The following is a 20,342-nucleotide window of genomic DNA, read 5'->3' on the forward strand; positions in this document are numbered from 1 at the left end:
GACATCGTTGACCATGCCGCGCCGAGAGCACCAGGGCGGTGGACGACGTCGAGGCCTATGAAGGGAATGACAAGGAGCCGGCGAAGACACGGCAGTGGCTGCCCACGCGGTGGAGAGTACGAGGGTTGACTGGGTCAGCTGCCGTCGTCGGAAAATAACAGGAGGTGTGGGTGAGTAGAGGGATAGACAGGCCAGGGATGCGAGTATGATGGGGCCGTGAGGCCTGCCCGGCAGCACTGCCGGCCACAGGAGGCGGGAGCAGGCGGTTCCGATGGCGCTGGTTTGGGCGGCTGGGGCAGGAAGACCAGAGACTGAAGAAGCACGATTGCCGTTAGATTGACATCTAACGGTCTGACGCTGGTAGAGTCGATTGTTGACTAAGTTTCTTTTTTAAGAAACCTTGTGTACGCATGAACTTAGTAGGCCCACAAGTCAGCCTCCAAATCTATGGCAGACAACATAAAGCCCATTTGCTATTTTTTACAATTTGCAGCCCATTTGCTACTTTTTATAATTTGCAGCCCATTTGCTAATTCTTAAGTAATTTATTACAGCCCATTTTCTGCCCAGGACCACGGTCAAAAAGTTCAACCTTATTTTGCATATTTCGGTGGAGTCCAAACTGTTGTAATCCCAAAATGATAAACATTTTTTAAGAACTTATTGATTTGCCAAAAAAATCGTTTTGTTTTTGTAAGCAAATAAGACGTGGGACAATTGAGTTGCTTTAAGGGAAAACCAGTGGTAAAAAAATCAGCGCTGGGTGGGAAAAAACAACAAAAATAAGGATGTAAATATGAAAAGGGAATTTTATGTGTTTTCAATATAATGATACGTGTATATGAACTAGTAAAACTATAGGTAGAGATTAGAAAACGGATGTAGGACATGCGTTTCAAGAGGAAAATAGAACTGGGCTGTGTGTTTGATTCAGTAACAAAACTGCCTGCGAATGTTGTAAGACAAAATATAACTAACGCTAGCGGGCCAGAGGCCAGTAGATACCTGCTGGATCTTTGTGCCCCGTTGTCGTCATGGGCTGGGCCTGTTAAAAACAAAACCAACCCTGGTCAGTCTACAGCCCAGTTGAAACTTCTCGACCTAAAAAAACAATATCGTGCTCAATAAACGAGAGAATTCTGCAAGCATAGAATGATAACTGGGACGCGGCACGGATATTGTTTTTTTATCGTGATAATAAGTGCATGCACTTGTTTCAAAAAAACTACAGAACTAGGAATTCGAACGGCGGGTGCTTATGCTACCCATCAAATAAAAATCAGGTGCCTGAGAATTCGTTTCGAAACAAATGATTCAGCTTTATATCCATGTCGACCCTCGGCATGATGGTTGGGAGCAAATGCAAGTTCATACTAAAAGATTGTTAACAACAATACCAACTTGCGGACGACAAGGTAGTACAACTACCAATACCAAAGTACTCATGGCCCTAGTGTTCGTCTGGTAGAAAATCTTGCAGAGGACCAGCTCCCGCTCCTTCTCTTGCTCCAGGTCCCTGATGTGGTACTGGTGCATCACCCAGTTGGTCCTCTGCTGGTCGAAGTTCTTGTTGGTGTGCACCACCAGAACCTTTTTTGCTGCCCGTCTGCCGGTCGTTGACCATCACAGGCAAGGTATTGCCGGTCTTGTGCCACATCGCGTGCGTGCCGCACTCCGACTGTATCTTGCGACGCGTCCATGTGCCCCTTTTGAATGCCCTGGAATTACACTGGAAGAAATGCTTCCTTAGGCCACTCAGTGTGATACCTGCAGTATTGTGGAATACAGGTTTTAGTGTACCTAGTTGGCATTTTCATAACATCTTTGGCATGTTGCAGTCACTTGTTTCACTTTTTATTAATTGTCAAATTGTAATTGTTTCACCGGGTCTGTGTCTAAAAAGAAAAATAGAGCTATAAACAAAGGAATATGTTTGTGCAAGTAGATGACCGATCGGTGTCTTACCTGGAAGTTTCTCAGGTTGGGTGTATCATATGCCGTGCTCGCTGCCGATGGTTGGTATGAACAAATCGATGAGAGACTGAAATCTCGCGTTGTCAACACTCACTTTGGCCTTAAGGTGCTCGATCAGCTCCTGATCCGTGGGATCGAACTTGACGCCAGCCGGCAGCACCGGCCAATCCTTCTTCAACTTGCATCGGTAATTCCAGTTATATGGTACTCAATGTATGACCAATCGACTGTTTTAAGTGAATGATGAAAGATTTCGACAGAGTAAAATCTTGCGCTTCTTCGACAGTTGTACGAGAGTAATTGCCATGCTGTTTTGCAAGGGCGCTTGTAAAAACTCTAAACTCTATTCTCCTCTTATTTACTGGATGAGGCAAATCTTTTGCCTCCGTTTCAGAAAAAAAGATTTCGGCAGATAAGTGGTACTCCAAATCTGAAGTCCGGAATACCCGAACACGCCACCGGGATTCTTGTGTCACCTCACGCGCAACGTGTTGTCACATCAATTCAATGTGTGGACATGATGAATAATTTGACCGACATATACTAGTACTGCTACTGTACTACTTACTAGTCGTATTTAGTGTCACAATTTATACATATGTTTAACTAACAAGTACGCACTTGAAGCCTAACTGATATATATGTATATATATGGCTTCTGCACAACATCTCCATCATCATTATCAGTACATCCTACACAGGTGAGTTAGGATGCACTTGATCCCAGGAAGGTATCTATCCTTCAAACCAGAGGAGTGCTTCAAACTAACAACAATACATAATATCCAACAAAAGAGGGTCATGCTACAGCAGCAGAATACATGGCTCAGTCTAGATATCAGCACGAATCAAGTTGTGCATATTTGCTGTTGGCATGAACCACATCACCGCATGTCGGGTTTGCAAAAGACATCCATCGCATGGAAGCTTGATGCCTTTCACACACTGAAGATTACCTGGCAACAAGCTGTGTCGACGAATCTCTGGATATGGTGATTCATGAAACCCATGGTATGATGTGTAAACACAGCCCCCCCTCTCGAATGGAAGTTGCATAGCACAGTAATCATCACCGGTGATATGATCGATGATTGGTTGGATGATCGGATAATTGAGCCCGAGGAACAAGGAGTGGTTGCCGAGGCTGTAAACCCACCTCCAGTTGAATACGCCTGGCCCAACAGAGCTGGGATCTTTCTCGAACACGAAGCAGCCATAGCCATCAATGTCACGAACGCCCCACACATTGTACTTCATGTGGTTTGATGTAATGGTTTGGTCAATTTGGTATGTGCGAATGAGCATCAAATGACCGCCGTCAGCTGAACGAGCGATAAACCAGCACCCATCGGCTGGTATGATTCCAGGTCCTGGAATCATGAAGGCCAACGCATTTGCGTCTGCTGCAACAATTCAAATTGGAGATCAAAAGGACAAAAATAAACAATCATGTTCAGAGTATGTGTGGAATTAAGATTATTATAATAGTGACACATATCATAGACAGAGAATTGCAATGCCATGGTCATAATCATACCCCAAGTTAAAAAAATAAGCCAATGGCTTTCATATTCTAGCAACATGTCATGGTTCAAACATCATGTAACAATGAGAGGAAAACAACTATGACAGCGCCTACTCATATTCTACCATAGCGCTTACTACTACTATTCTCATATCAACTCTAAGCAATAACATGCGTTGTTACAAAAATCTAGTAAACGAGAGTAACATATAGCAATCATGATTTTATGCTCATAATATGTATTCTAACAATCATTAGATGCCAATTGTTCTCATATCAACTCTAACAATAACATGTGTGGTCATAAGAATCTAGGAAATGAGAGGAACATATAACAATGATGTGGTTATAGACATGCTATGCATTCTAAATTTGTAACAAATGAACAGGCAGTCGTATTCATAAGGTAAAGATGAGATGAGATAGAACAATTACACGACGATAGATTCCACCAGTATAGGCAGCCAATCTGTGCGTCGACCGCGTAAACGATGCCATCGTGCACTATAGCATCAGATAGAAATGTTGCCTCAACAGGATTGATGATGAGCCATAACCATGTATGGTGACCGGATTCTAGATAGACCAATCCCATGTTGAAAAAGGCAATGAGCTTGTAATCCATGTAGTCTTCTGATGGTGTGGGCACTTCGCAGATTACAACTTTCTACAAACAGAGGTCGAGCCAAAAGCTTGACGCGTCTCGTGTGTAGTAGGCAGGAGTGTCCGGTGGGCCGCGAGGCTCGATGTCGGCCGTATCCAACGATGGAAGGGTGATCTCTCATTGGGTGTAGATATCCACGAGACGCCACGGACTACCGGTGTGGTGGATGAGGACGATCCAGTTGGCCTTCATGCTCGCCCAGTAGTGGCCGCGCATGAAGGACAGGTGTACGGGTAGTGGTAGCATGTCGAGGGGCGGCAACCTCCTTAGGATCGTCAAGTCGGTGTCTGGGCCACCTGCGAGGATCGGGCATCAGCAAGCAAGGTGTCTTGAAAAGAGCCGACCGGTTGCAGACAAGTAGACGGTACAAAGACACCGAGCATGCGGCCAGATGGACGGTGCTGAGTAGGTCCATATGACTACAGATCTACTCCAAGAGAACATCGGGGAGGGAATTCCAATCGCGGCTCTGCTTGTCAGTCGGTTCTGCCATTGGGGTTTTCGGTGCCTGCGAGCCAGCGGGGAAGTGGATTTGGGCGGGTGAGCGAAGAAGCTTCTCCTCGTGTGGCCGAGCAGTGATCGGGGGGATATGGTATGCGCGAGCTACCAAGGAATATGGCGCGGGCGGGGGAGTAGTGAGTGGGGGTAAATGGTGTGCGGCCGATGATGGGGAAGAGAGGAGGAAGAAGAGTGGAAGACGGGGAATAAAGTGCATTAAATCTCAATTCTACTAGTACTACTACCAGGATATAGGCACCGTCCTCCGGAGTGTAAATAGTTACACTGATGACATGTGGGTCTACCACAAGAGGGGCCATATGTCAGTTAATGCAATACGGTGCTCTACGATGAGCTAGTGATCGTATAATCGACGCAAAACTATATATAGTGACCGTAAAGAGCGTATTGTTACATACGTTGACCGCCAGTGTATTTTTCTCGTTTCAAATTAAGCCATATTAATCGGAAAGGATGCAGTATGGACTACTACTAGTACTAGTACTGCTTTGATGTGTCCGATCAACTCGCCGAACAAGGAGAAGCTTGCTTACTATGCCTCTCCCTCGCCCACGCGCGTGGTGGTTCGCAGGACGAGGAGAGGGTTTTGACTACAGCGCCCCCTCCCTCTTCCTCTCCCTCTCCCTCGCCCTCGCCCTCGCCCTCGCGGTGGACGTGCAGCAGTTCAATCGGTGTCAGATTGCCAGACGCATATTGTACTGTAGTATTATCATTGTTGGACCTTCCGAAGAGGCGAAGAGGCAAGTGCAAGGTTCACACGAGTACGAACTGTTGAACCTCCCGAAGAGGCAAAGAGCCAAGCGTAAGGTTTTATAGGAGTTGTCGTCCTAGTAGGAGTGTACTACAACTATAGCTAACGATGCTACTGTATGATGCCGCCACATCACGTATATCCAAAGCTGTGCCACCTTTTTTTCTCAAAGAGCGTGTTGGAGCCCGTGCAACAACCACACAAGTTGCACGTACACATAACACATTTACTAGTAATAAATTCTAAAGGACAAATGCCAGTATGCCACACAAGTTCATCTCCAATTCATGTGATAAATTTGTGCACGACTAGTCTACATATATTCACAGCGCTACCGTTCACAATTACCGTACTCCACTTACACGTTATAGATGGGCTACATGCATGTCCTCCTCCAGGTTCCAGTCCCAGGTGTTCTTCATGGATGGCACGATCCATAGCAGTGGGCAACGGGAATCATTGTTGCAGCTTTCTAGTCCGGTTCCACATGATGGAGACTCATCCAAGCTGAAGCGGCATAAATCAGGGATAGCGTGTCCCAGCATGTCATTCATCTGATGGTGCGCAATGAAGACACAACCATGTTTCATGAACGGTAGGCCTTCCGTGTCATGCACGGAAGGTGGCATCCGCTTCACAATGTGGTAGCTGTCCCCGATGAAAAGCGAGTACTCTCCAAGAGTGTTCCTCGGCACCCACGTAGCATCACGGGGGTCGAACTCGGCGCCATTCATCTGGTACACGCGGCATCCCAGATCTGGACACATGGTGACGTACATAGTCAAGGTCCATGCATAATAATGTTGTGCTCAAATATGGCGGTCAGTAATACTGTGAGCAAATATTACTACTCCGGTATGGAGGAAGTAAAATAACCAACTTATTATATATAGCCACTCTTGGCTACATGGATGAGATAGTAAGGCTGGTCACAGTGGGGAGGAACTTAGGAGTAACATCACACACTCCAATACAACTTTGCTTATGTGGCACGTATTTAATGAAGAGAGAGGTGCTTGTGGTAACTAGCTAAGTTACCAGAACATCACACACTCCAAGAAACAATGAGTCTATAACCTAATAAATACATCATTGCATGACACTACATAGATGTTCCTACCCACTATGGAGGTAGTAACATAGTCTAGGGAAGTGTGTAAGTTACTAGCTTATGTTCTTGCCCATTGTGACCAGCCTAAGACATGGAAAAACAAAAATGGTGGCAGCTAGTGGGTTCAAGTCTTCAAGGGCCCAGCTAGCTATACGCGTCCTCCAAGGTAAAAAGTACTCCTACTAGTAGTATTAAGTATACTACTAGTACAACAATGAAAGAGAAGGCGAGAGGGTTAAAAAATGGAATACCTGGGTAGATGGTGACGGTCTGATCGTGGTAAATTGTGTGACCATGTTGCACATCAGTGGTACCATGGGTAACGACTGCTAAGATAGTTGATCCCAATATGCCAAAGTCAGCTACAAGGTTCCAGGTTAGACCGAATCGCAGATGCAAATGCACATCCAGGATCGGCGATCTTATTTTGATCGGGGGATGACTGGTCCCTGCAAAATAATGGAGTATCGTTAGGGATGCAAATGATGGTTTCTGCATTCCATTTGTAATCTCCCGTACCGTAGGATGGAAACCAGATGAAAGAAGTCCCCTGGCTTGTCACCGCGAAGATGCAGCCTAGATGGCGCACGACGTCTTCAAACGTGTAGGGGTACAAATCTGCCGCCGCCAACATGCGCCAGCCTCTGCCGTTACTGCGTCTTGCATTGATGGCAATCCTTATGTCGAACACCGCGATGAGATAGTAATCATCGTAGCCGCGTCGCTTTGTCGACGGGTCCGCAATTGCTATCTTCTTCAATCTCATGTAGGCATCATCATACGTATTCAAGCCAGCCAGTCCGGAAGGCCGATCCCAATGGTGGAAAAGGGGTCTACCGGAACGGCCGCACTGCTGTGGATGTTGTGCAAAATGATGGTGGTATCCGGCCGGAGGTATGCAAGGCAATCTTTGTTGGCACCGACCCAGACCTATATATAAGACGGTGGGAAGCGGAGAAATTACGGGATGGAAATGGAATAACTAAGTACTACATGATCAAACTCCATTACTGACCTGCTCATCGGACAAAATCCGACTACCTCTCAACGTCGGCAACTCTATCGGAGTCAACGTGCAACCATGGCCAGGGAGCGGTGGACTGTTCGAAGGATTGTCCCATAGAAGAACCTTCTCCTTGAGGACGCATGGAAGACCAACAAGCATGGCCTTTTCCCAAACCTGTTTAAGCAGCGTCTTGAAAAAGTTGGTGCAGGAAGCACTGAGTCTTGCGGCGGTGAGGACGTCGGAGCAGCGTGCGATTTCTCCCAGAGGATCATTGTCCAAGGTCTCCCAGTCCCGACGAGGAGGAGAACCGCCTGGCGAATCCATGGGAGCAGCGACGAACTGCCTTCTCTTCGGGGGGAGGGGAACTGGCGAGGAGGAGATAAGAGCGTAGTAACCGCAGGGCCTCGTCCCTTCCAACTGTAGATCGTTCCTCAGCGAAGGGGTGAGGCTATTATTTACTACTAGTACTAGCATTATGGAACATTATGGGATTGCATTATACTGTAAATAATAGCACTAGTAAGAAATTTTTGGCACTAGGTAGTAGTTTTTGGCGTGGATTAAGAAATTTTGGGTATGTTTTTGCCATTTTTTGTACACGCCAACTAGTGTAAAAAAATGTCTTACATTATGTGACGGAGGAGTACGTACTCGTACTGTAGCGGTACTAGTACTACTTTTCTCAACTACGAGTATTAGTGCGATGTACTGTACTTCTAGTCTAGTCTAGTCTAGTCTAGTATAGTGCACCAGTTTTGAACTCTTGAATCTCAGGGCCAAGGAGCTATAGTTGGAAGTGGAGGGTACTATTGTTCTCTAGAACCATCGCTGTACTGTCAATGCAGGGGAAGTACACCTGCGTAGTGGCCTAGTGGGTACTCTCGGTGCTATATTCAGCCGCTCCTCTCATGTAGGAGTAGCTGGCCTACTCAGCCGCTCCTCTCACGCACACACTAGCAGCCTGTTTATCAGCAACGATTACTGCAGTCTGCGGGGGCAGAACATTTGAGTTATTTGATACAGTGAGACTAGGCTTTTCGCTTCCATTTGTGGAGGTGTAATGGATCTTGTCGAACTTTGTTAGTAGTTCCTTCTTTATGAATGAGATGAAGCAAAGCTTTTGCCTCCGTTTCAAAAAAAAACACGTCAAGAGGAATTTCTTTTATAGTAGAGCCGATAATGGAGTGAAGTCCATGCGTGCAACGCCACAAGCTACAGAGTACTAGTAGTACAACACTTTACATAGAGTACAGAGCCATATTGCACAGTTCCCAATGCCCCGCCAGGCTTTTCCGGCTCCTCAGGCTTAATTGGGAGGCGCTAGTTTAAATATGCTACTACTAGCTGATGAGGAAGCTGCAAGCAAGGTGCGGCTAGGGCGAGCATGCGAGCCATGGGATGCTGGGAAGGAAAACCGTTCACGTGGCTAGGCTGTCCAGTGCACCCAGATTGTGGGGCCGCACGTCCGTTTGACTTCAAAGCTCAAACTACCCGTGTAAAATATTGGCTCGCAGCGAAGTGTAGTACTAGTACTATTTTAAAAAAAGGCCGCCGTGCGTTCGGCCGGGATCAAATCCACAAAACGAGGTATACACTCCCGCGACCACTAGTAGTACTCGTTGGAGTACAACGCAACCTAGAATCGCCTTTTGTCGCTAGTAGTACGTACATTGTTCCTTACAAGAAACCCCTAATAATGCAAGAAACCACTAAAATGCCAAGAAACTACTACCACTTGCATACGTGGCAGACTTAAGATAAGACTACCTTATCAACCATTGTACATGCTCTTACCAACCAAAATCCTCGAGTGACCTCCTACCTCTGGCCCGTCCACCTAGTCATCCTCGGCCATGGGACGCAGCTACCGCCGCCGGCAGAAGGCAAGGTCAAAACCGCCGGCGGTGCGGAGCCCATGTTGCAGCAGCCCGGATGCCAGCTCTGTCCGGCGCTCGCGGCTGCTAGCTAGCCAAGATAGCTCCGTCCAGCTGCTTGTCTGCAAGGTTTGCTAGCTAGATTGGCACGGCAGCGCGGCGGCTTGCTCGCGCGCACCGCGCTCAGGCCAGCGCGGCGGCTTGCTCGCTCGTGAGTCACACTCGGGCCAGCCTGCCAACCCGTGCGGAGGCCAGCGCGGCGTCCGGCCCGTCCGGTGGAGCGGCGGGCAACTCACTCATCACCGGCGCCATCAACGAACACGCATCAGTACTGTTTGAAGTAATGTTCAGGAAAAATAATGATTTGAGGGGAATAACAGGATAGAAGGTCATATGTGGGTCCCTCGTGTCAACGGTCAAACAAAATGTGTTGGTTTAAGCTGCCTCGTCAACACGGACGTGTGGGCCAACCCAGTCATAAATGGGTTTAAACGAACCTAATCGGTAGGAGTACTAGGTAGTATAGTAGTTTTTGGAGTGGATTAAGAAATTTTGGGTATGTTTTTGCTATTTTTTGTACAATAGATTCTTCCTAGGGCTGGTTGAAAGTGGTAGTTTTTTGTTAAATACTCTACATATTGTAAGTAGGAGTGAAAGTTAAGCTTTGGAAGCCAATAAGCAAGGCTAGTTACATAGTGCATATGTGTACATGATTGAAAGTAAATATCAACCATGAGTGACTAATATCTTGATGGAAAACTCGAAACTATGGAATACTAGAAAAATACATGGTTGGAAATACTAGCAATGTTCATGTCCGTTGTAACGAATCATAATTAGAATAATACTTATTCACAAACTTGGTACAAAACACCCTAATTTTGATATACATATGTATATTATGTTTCAATTATAATATATTCCTTGGGCTGTTTTGGTGAGGTCAGGGAGGGATGTGGTTGGTTTTAAGATACTAATTATGGGTTTGTCTGCAAATTGGTAGACAAGTGGGATGTTGGTGAGAAAAGGCAACAACTTACCTCACAATCGTTAGATGTAGATCTAATGGTCAGAAACGACGGATGGTAGACACACCGGCATCACCAACTTAGTCTTGTGTAGGAGTACTAGCAAGATCCATGCATTAACGGAACATCAATATGCATTTTTTTATAAAAACACTTGTTGTGATTGACCCTTGCGGGAGTAATCCCATGTGTAAAAACTAATGATATCTCGAGAAATATGAGATAAGGTGAAGAGGAGTTGGGTGTGGTGGTGGTTGGTGGTCGGACTGAGCGGAGGCATGGGGATTGACGACGCCGGCAGCGGCCATTAGGCCAGTTTGTTCCAGAGGCTTCCTTTCTTAATTGCTCAACAATGAGGTTTGTTGGAGATAAGGATAAACGAGGGAAGGCCTTGTCTGCAGATGTGGAGAGGGGTGCGGGTATCTTTTAGTTTAATTTCCATCCGTCAGATATAGATCAGACGGTCTATATTGCAAGATGGCACACGTACCATCATCGCCAACTCGGTTTTTTATAAAAGAAGAAATATAAGTATGGAGATACAAACATATTGTCGATACTTGCTTCCGTAAACTAGCATATCCATTCTATTCAACGCCTCGGCATGTGGGGCCTTAGCACAATGACTTCTCGATTGTGTAAAACAAAGATTTTCCCGTCGCCGACAAGGAGGGGGTGACGGCGGCGCGCTTTTTGGCTTGCTCTAGTCCTAGTAGTCATACTAGGTGGTCTAAGCACGTGTAGATTTATTCTTTTTCACGTCTCGTGTTCGCCGTACTGCCACGAATGTTGATGAGTAGATGGTAAGTTATTCACGGGGAAACCCTTGTTGAGCGTGTTTGCGAGAGAGAGAGAGAGAGAGAGAGAGAGAGAGAGAGTGCGTGTGCGATATGTTAGAGACTGAGGCAATGATAACAGATTCTTTGTGTCTATGTGTGTGGAGGATAGAGAGAGACATGTACATGGGGCTTTGTGTTGTGTAACGTGGAGACACATATACATAATTAGAGAGTGAGTGTGTGAGATACACATGCGGACATGGGGAGAGATGAGGATCCAGATAAATGGGTGTTTGTGCATGTCTGTGTGTGTTTGTGCACGCGTTTGTGTGTGACAGGGAGAGAGTGTATGTGGAGTAGAGAGACCACTGATGATGTAAACCTAGTATAAGGGAAGGGGGAATGGTGTGACATGTGTAGTAGCGAGATAGCACGGGTGCGGGCGGGGGGAGCAGACTATTTGGAAGAGACATCGAGTGTGTGTGTGGGAGAGGGGTGTGAGAGCGAGAGAAAGAGAGAGCTAGCGACGAGAGAGAGAGAGAGAGAGAGAGAGAGAGGAAGAGAGGGGGCGAGAGGGGTCGTTTGTGTCCATAAATGGCGTATATATAGGGAGACAATGTTGATGTTGTCCGAAATAGGCCTATGAACGAAGACGCAGGGGAAGCGAGTCATCGTGTGTGTGATAGGGACTTCATGAGAGATCTAGAATAGGTGGTGTAGAGAACAATGTGCGAAATCGGGAATGATTATACATTAGGGAGCTATGCAAAGAGTCACGACAGATATGTATACAGGGAAGGAGCTGGGGCGGGTCCGCATGTGGGAGAGATAGAAAGAGGAGAGTGGTGCACAAGGAGACAAAGTGTGCTTGTTTGCAGTGGGGGTTGTGTGTGAGGTGAGTGCGCGAGAATCACATAACTAGGGAGATAGACGTTTGGGGGCGACCTTTTGTGTGTATGGGAAATATACACTCTACATAGTGCGTGTGCTTGGGTAAGAGAGATAGCGGGAGACCTAGAGAGTGAGGGAAGAGATGTGTGCATGCCCGGGAGACAAAGTGATAGAGACCTATGTTGGGGTCCGGACTTTACAAGAGAGAGGGGTGTTAATGTGCTCGTGTGTTGGTGTCTGGGGGAGAGAAGGACTTCTCTATGTGTGTGTGTGTGTGTGTGTGTGGTGGTGGTGGTGGGGGGGTGACTTCAGATAAAGAGTGAGGTGTCTATATTTGAGGGACTTTAGCGTAATTGAGATATTGTGCACTCATGGTTGACCAATTTGTTTCATAGTTTGTGCTATGAGATAACGATACTTTTGAACATGCGTGATATACCTTGATGTACCAGAATTACAAACCTAAGATTGGAATTTTGGAATTCGACTCCATCATTAGCTTTTGTAATTCATTTAAATAGAGGTACATTTTTTAAGATGGAATTTCATGATTTCAAATTCATATATCAAACCTAGAGATATACACATACGGGCATGTTCAAACTTTATAATCATTCACTTTATTCATACACATACACATTTTTGCTTTTGTCATCATATTTAGGATAAACACATTTGGTATTTCATTTGAATTGGACCGTATGATGGTAGGTAGCTCAATGATCCCATATTTGAATTGAATGGACAATCTAAGTTTCGAGTTGGAGACATTGATTTTCAAAACTTGCACATTTTTTTTGCGTGCAAAACAAACAAATTGTTGGCCATGATATCATAGTCGGCCGTACGAGAGCAGAATACTTATAATTTTAGGCGCCAAAAGCTTTCAAACTTCCTGCTCACATTGAAATATCACGCGCTCAAAAGTTTAGCCCTGCGGTATTCCTGTTTTACCCCTGCCACATGAACGGAAAAGGGCTGCTTCGGTAACTCCATTGTTTTCCCCTCTTCGCCCCCAACATTCTTCCCCAGAGCCCCTCCCCTTCCCCTCCCTGACCCCCCAACCACGGCAAGCCGCCGAATCTAGTCCTCCGCCGCAGCGGTGGACCTCACACCCCGCCGGATCTACCTTCCGCACCTTGGAACCCCCAACTGCCAACTCACCACTTCACCGGAGCCGCTTTAGCGACTGGCTTGTCCACCGCTCCAGATCTCCTTGACCGCCATCATGGTCCACCGCAGAGGATCTGCTTAACTGGCGCCCTCGTCCACCACAGCGTAGGCCCTTCACTGACTCCCTCGTCCGCCCCTTCGCTGGCCCTTCATACAAGCCCTCGTCCTCGGCAAGAGATCCGCCTCACCAAAAGCACTATACAACACGCACGCCGAAGCCTTCGTCCACTGCAGCGGACCCGCTCCACGGACGCCATATTCAACTCCACCGGCCCTTCTTTACCGACGCCGCAGCCTCATCAGGTTATTTCGATTTGTACTCCTTCGGTTTTTCTCTTTATCGTGCAACTGTTCACTTACCACAGATGAGCTTTGTTGTATGTCGACATGCGCCGCAACCGTAGCACCGGAGCTGCTTCAGCGACGGTGATAGCCGGCCCAAACTCAACCGCAACACGAGCACCATCGATGATCCTTAGCTATCAAGTATGACAACGATACCCATACGCCGCCGAGAATCAGGTACTATCATCAAATGGCCGGCGCCTATGTTCACTTTCCTAGAATAAGCACCGCACCTTTGAATTTTTCAGGGCATCATTCATTTTTTCATGAGACGCTTATTCTGCTTGCACCTGTAGGGCCATACTTCTGGCAGTGAACATGTTACACGAGCTAAATTACATACCAGTGCACATATAGTTAATATGCTTTAGTTTTGTTCTGATGCCACCTTTTCGTTCCATCAGACTGGTTAATGTTCTCTATGCTTAATTACACATCAACAAACTAGCATGTGGTTCTGCTGCTTTTTGTTCGTTTTACCCTACATTTTCTGATGCTAGCTATTACATCACTGCTCTGAGCCTCTATTCATTACTTGTTTGTGTGTTCTTGATCTTACCAAGTTGCATGACTAATTTGATGCTTCTATTAATTATGGAGCTGCCAACCCTATCAAGCAAAATATTTGTTCTTTTGGGGCTGGCACCTCGAACAAGCATAAAAATAGAGGGAAGCAGATATATTGTCGTGTATGCACACACCCTTCTTTCATTAGTTTAGATGAACCATTGATGATCAATTCAGACCAGTGCATGCGATTAAAATTAATTTTACCTAAATAGATGGTGCAGAATAAACTACAACAACTAGATTTGCAACCACGGGATGCTGACGATATTTTCAAAGAACATTGCAACAGCAGCTAGGCTTCACAACAACATATGGTAAGCCAATGTGTTTTAGTACATGTGAAATGTAATGCGAGTGGGCTGCTTTCTTGGCTTGTGCCCTCAACGTGTAATCCTACCGAATTACAAATAGTTCAGTTGTCTGCTTTGCTGTATTGCTTGATTCGAATGCTTGTTTGTTGTTACGCTATACCTGAGTTGGCCAATATGTCAGCAGTGCCTGATGTACTATCGTAAAGAAATGCATGCCTATTTCATTTGAGTCCTTAACTTTTCCTCTCAACTTCATCACAAGACTGTCTTCGTAGTTTATATGAGGCCACACTATTAAGTGCTTTCTCAGATTATTTCAACTGCTTAGATGCCTTGGCAACTTAAATATAGCTGTCGTGGAATTGTCATGTCAGATGTCCTCGTGAAAGGACTTAGTTGTGGAGCCATCACAACTAGGAAGCTTGAAGGGGTTGATCGGGACAAAGGACACAAGAGGTTTTATACTAGCTCGGCCCCTTACGGTGAAGGTAAGGCCTACGTCTAGTTGGGTTGGTATTGATGTTTCGATGACCAGGGAGCGAAATACGCTATGCCCGGCTCTCGATGAATTGTTTCTTGCCCTAAGCCGCCAGCAGGTCGTCCCCTTATATACACGGGTTGACGCCCTGTGGCTTACAGAGTCCCGGCCGGCTTATAACAGTGTCCGGCTCGGTGACTAGTTAAATCTACCTTATGATACAAGTCATGCCATTACGGCGGTTTACTACAACGGGCCTTAAGTCGCCTGTGGGCTTTAAACCCTTTATTGAACCACCATCTTCATGCTTGGTCTTGGGCTTCTTTCTGGTAAGTCTTCTTTGCGTAACCAGGCCCCTCCTGGGCGGCTTACACAAATAGTTATATCCCCAACATTAGGCCCTAGATTGATTTGAACCGGTTCATGTCAATCTTAAAATACCTTAAGAAATAAATCTTCAGTCTTCTGACTGTGCAAAGGTTTTCTTTAGCCCGCCATGACGTCATCTTTTGGATCCGTGTTAACCCGCCGTGGCATCATCTTTACTTAAATTCTTTCTTTATTCCACCGCATCCTCCAACGGATCTTTGTCTTTACTGACTACTCCGAAAACCGAGGCATCGGGGCCGCTGGATAATAATGTTTATCTCCTCATTTCTCGCGGCGTCTTAGTCAGCCTCTCCCTATAAATAGGCACGACCTAGGTCTTCTCCATTCTCCCCCTTTGGTCGTCTTCTTCCTCTCACTGCCCCTCTGCCGCTTGAGCTCCGCCGCCGCCGCCGTCGCAGATCTCCTTATCTTCGCCAGCTTAGGCCACTGCATCAACCTGACTTGACCAGAGAATCGCGACAAACCTCCGCAACAACTCTGCATCTGTAAGTTGTCTCCTTTTTGTTCCCCAGATCTGCATTAGGACCTTCAAGTTCTCCGGTGTTCTTCACTGTTCGTCAAGAACTCCTCGTAGATTTGCTCAGCACCACCATTTCTTGATCTTGAAGATGGTAGAAAACTGATGCGGTAGCTATTTCACACCCATTTTGATTGCAATTAGATCCCTTTCTGTCGCACAGAGGCCCTGTTCAAGCCCTTGAACTTCATCTGTGCCAGTTCTAGGTCTAGAAAATTTTCTTTTTAGAACAGTTGTTTGATCCGAAATAATAGTCACAACTTGTGAAACCTATTTGTTTCACCCGGAAATAAAAAACTGCCTCTGTCGAATGTGTTTAACCATGACTGTCCATGTGGCCGGTTTAAGTAAATAACACTGATCTGTCAACCTTACTTGCTTCTCTCAGGTTTAAGAATATTCAATTGCTCTTGAAATCCGTAGCGGCTTAAATATCACTGCGTAGTTGCCCATATATCATTAGGCCCCTTCCTAAGCCACCACCTTGAATAGTTTAAAATGTTTACCTTCATGTTAAATATGAACCGGAACCTTCTTATTTTGTCATAGGCCAACTGCCGTCATGGCACCTAAAGCAACCAAGGCCCCTGTGACCTACAATTGGGTCCCATCCACAGTCATAAGAAGTAAACTGTCTGAATTTGTTAAGTCTGGCCATCTGCCCAAGAAGGAGGTCATGTCTTATCGTGCCCCTGACCCATCTGAAGAGAAGCCTCAACCCAAAGAAGGGGAGGTGATAGTTTTTACGGATCACATGAGCCAGGGATTTGCCCCTCCTGGCTCAAAATTCTTCAGGGAACTTTTGAATTTCTTTGATCTTAGACCTCAAGACATTGGACCCAATTCCGTGTCAAACCTTTGCAATTTTCAAGTCTTCTGTGATGTGTATCTGGGAGAGGAGCCAAGTCTGCTTTTTTTCAGAGAACTTTTTTACTTGAACCGGCAGAATGAACGTGCCAATGGGCCTAGTCTTGAGCTTGGCGGCATCTCGATCCAGCGACGGAGAGACTGCCTTTTTCCTTATGCTGAGCTTCCGAGTCACCCAAAAGATTGGAACCAGACATGGTTCTACTATCAGGACACTTCTCCGGTTGATGAGAAGCCTCTGCCCGGCTTTCGCGCCCTGCGCCTTGAGTCCAACCATCCACTAGCGGATAAACTGACCGCTGTTGAACGTCTGCCTCTTAATCCCACCATCAAGAAGATTAAAGCTCTTTTGGGAAATGGTTTAAATGGCATCGATCTGGTCCGAGTCCGGGTCACTTGGCGAATACTTCCATTAAGCCACCGCCTCGTCTTAATGTGTACTTACACAAGCGAAAAGGACGATCCAATGCGTCATAGTCCTGACGACTTACCAAATGATGTGGTAGATGCTACAACCCAGTCACTGCTGAAGGAGGGCACTATAACCAGTAATACCTTTGGCTTACTTCCCTTCTGCAAGAAGAACCCGACCCCTGCAGTGAGTTATCAATCTTAATAAATACTCTCTACTTCGTTATACCTTATTTGAGCTCATAATTCTTTATCCTTTTCCACAGGTCGATGATAACTTCTGGAAGGTCAAATATGATCATGATGCTGCCAAACAAGCCAGGGCAGCCAAGAAAACCGAAAGGAAAACCGCCAAGACGGGAACCTCAAAGAAGAAGAAACCCAGCGCCTCTGAGTTATTCAAATTGGATGATACTTCTTCGGATGATGAAGAGGTAATCCTTTAACTTTCTTAACTCCCTTGTCGCTATTTTACTGACATTTTGTCCTTTCAGGAGGATACAGGGAACAGTCAAGTAGTTGAAGAAGAGGTAACTATAATCTCCTCCGACTCAGAGCCTTTGCCAAAACAAAAAACCCGAAGGGTGACCCGGAAAGTAAGATTTTCACATCCTCTAGCTTATCAAGATCCTCAATTTCTTTTGAAGCAACAACAGCTTGAGAACCGGAGGCAGACTCGGGCCAATCAAGATGCAGAACTCTCCTCCGGCTTACCCGATGTAACTAGGAAGCGCCAGACTGAGGTTATCTCCGATTTATGTTCTGTTTTACCTTTGGCGGGTTTGATTCGTCAACCTCTCAATTCATCTGACTCCAATTATCAGGATACCTCTCCTTCTTCCGAGGAGTCTATGCAATCAAACATGCCGGCTTTCAAAACGGCTCCCGGGTAATGTAACCTTTCTTACTTTAAGTTTTACCATACTTTATGCTTTAATACTCATCCTTCTTCCTTTATTGACAGCCTGCAAGTGAAGCCCAGCAAGAAGGCGAGGAAAAATAAGTCGTCCCAAGACCCGATTGTCATTAAACCGGCGCTTGACTCGTCCGCTCCTGCTAGCTCCACCCATCAGCCACCGCCTGAACCGGCTTTTCATATTCCGGTGCCAACCTCTGACCCGCTTGCAGAAGATGTTATCCACAACTCTGATAATCCGGAAGTTCCTAGCCCAGCCAAGACGACTGATCCGGAAGTTGTATATCTGAAAAGTCAATTTGTTGAACCGGGGCGGCCTACTGTTCTTGCCCAATGTACTGCCAAGGAAGAATTTGCCGAACGTCGAAGAGCCAAACAGGACATCACTGACTATACTCACTTAAGCATTGGTGATATAGTCTCAGGCTATCTGAACCAAGTGCATAATAGTCGTGACCTGGAAATTGACATGGTGAAACAAATACAACACAAATCCGAGGTATAACTTATGCTATTATCCCGAATCTTACTTACTGTACCAGCCCCCAAGTCTATTGCTTATGAAATAATATGCTGTAGACTTAGAAATCTGCTTACTGTTTGTTGGTCCGGTTCAAAGAGAATATATTTAACCCGGTTATAACTTGATAGTTTTAAATTTGCGATACACATTAGCCCCCAAGGGTCAAGTATCTTTACTTGTAAAGTGCTTGAGACTTAATATGTGTGACCCGGTATGGTAGGTTTAAAATTCTTCAGCATACATTAGCCCCCAAGTGCCAAGTATCTTTACTTGTAAAATGCTTGGGACTTTGAATGTTACCTTATCGTGATCCTTACCATAACCTGGTGTCAATGCAGGCCACCATAAGTCAATTTGAGTCGGAGCTTGCTGTCCTGAAGAGTCGTCTGGAAACTCAAGAACTTGAAACTCAGAAGGCCAACTCCAAATTTGAATTCAGTGTCTCTGAAAATGAGAAGTTGAAGAAAAATTTTGAGTCAGAGAAGAAAGCTTGGGCTGATGAGAAGGCTTCACTAGTGACTCGGGCCGAGACAGCAGAAGCATCTCTTGCAGAGGCAACAACCGAGCTGTCCGACTTAAAACGACAGATATCTCAAATGGTCTCAGCCATCTTCGGTAAGTTAATGTGCAAAACCTCAAACATTGTAATCTTCCAATGACTATTGTAATAGTTACCTCCGGCTGACTGTTATGTTTGTGCACACACAGGCCCCAGGAGTACCAACCTTAAGCAAAACATGCTGATCAAGCTTAAAGCAGTTTACACCTTAGTGGAACAGCTGTACTCCGGGTCACAACGTGCCTTGGCCGTTGTAGCCTTATCAAACACCCCTCCCCGCCTTTTACAAGACGTGCTGAAGCATCTCGTTGTGCTACCTCAATGAATTCAAGATTTAAGGCGGGCATCCGCAAGAGCCGGAGCCGTAGCCGCATTGAGCCGAGCAAAGGCATGGATGCCAGAGCTTGACTTAGCTGATCTCTCTCTTGGATATCCGAGCCTTAAGGAGGACGGTACTGCATTTGATGATCAAGATTTCACCGCCTGTGTCAAAGTCGTGCGTCCCTTGGCTACCCTTATTGGGAATGATACTGATCTTACTAAGTATTCGCCGGGCTATGATAGTGAGAACCGGAGAACTCCAAACATTCCATATGACCAAGTCAGCCTGATCCCTCCAACGCGTAAGCATACCTTTGCCCCTGAAGTGGACCCGACCGGTTTAATAGATGATGAAGCTGAGTTTGAAGCCTTGAGTGGCATTGACTGGGCCTCGTCCACCTTCCAGGACAAAGCAACCGACGGAGAGGCGGAGAAGGATAACCCGGAGTCTTCAAGCCCGCCGAAGGAGTAAGCCGCCAGGTGTTGTGTAAAAAACAATGTTTCATTTGTTCAGACTCGGGGAGTCTTGTAATAGGGTAGCAAAAACTTCTCAATGTTTGCCATGCCTTCGTGCATGTTCCGAGCTCTTAATACTTTTGGAAGCCGCTATTGCTATAGATTGCGGGTTTACATTTACCATTTATTCCTTTGGCGTTTTTAATTTTTACTTGCCTTATCCTGCACATGAGACAAACAAAAGCTCCCTTGGCGGTTGATCGCGCCGGGGGTCACATAAAGTATTGATAACCCGGAACATGAACCAAAGGCACCATATACAGGCCGGTTTATGACTATATAATAGCATACCTGCGATCCCTTTGATAGTCTTTCCTGTTTAC

This window comes from Triticum aestivum, chromosome 4B, assembly GCF_018294505.1.
Source record: "Triticum aestivum cultivar Chinese Spring chromosome 4B, IWGSC CS RefSeq v2.1, whole genome shotgun sequence".
In the NCBI taxonomy this organism is placed as follows: Eukaryota; Viridiplantae; Streptophyta; class Magnoliopsida; order Poales; family Poaceae; genus Triticum; species Triticum aestivum.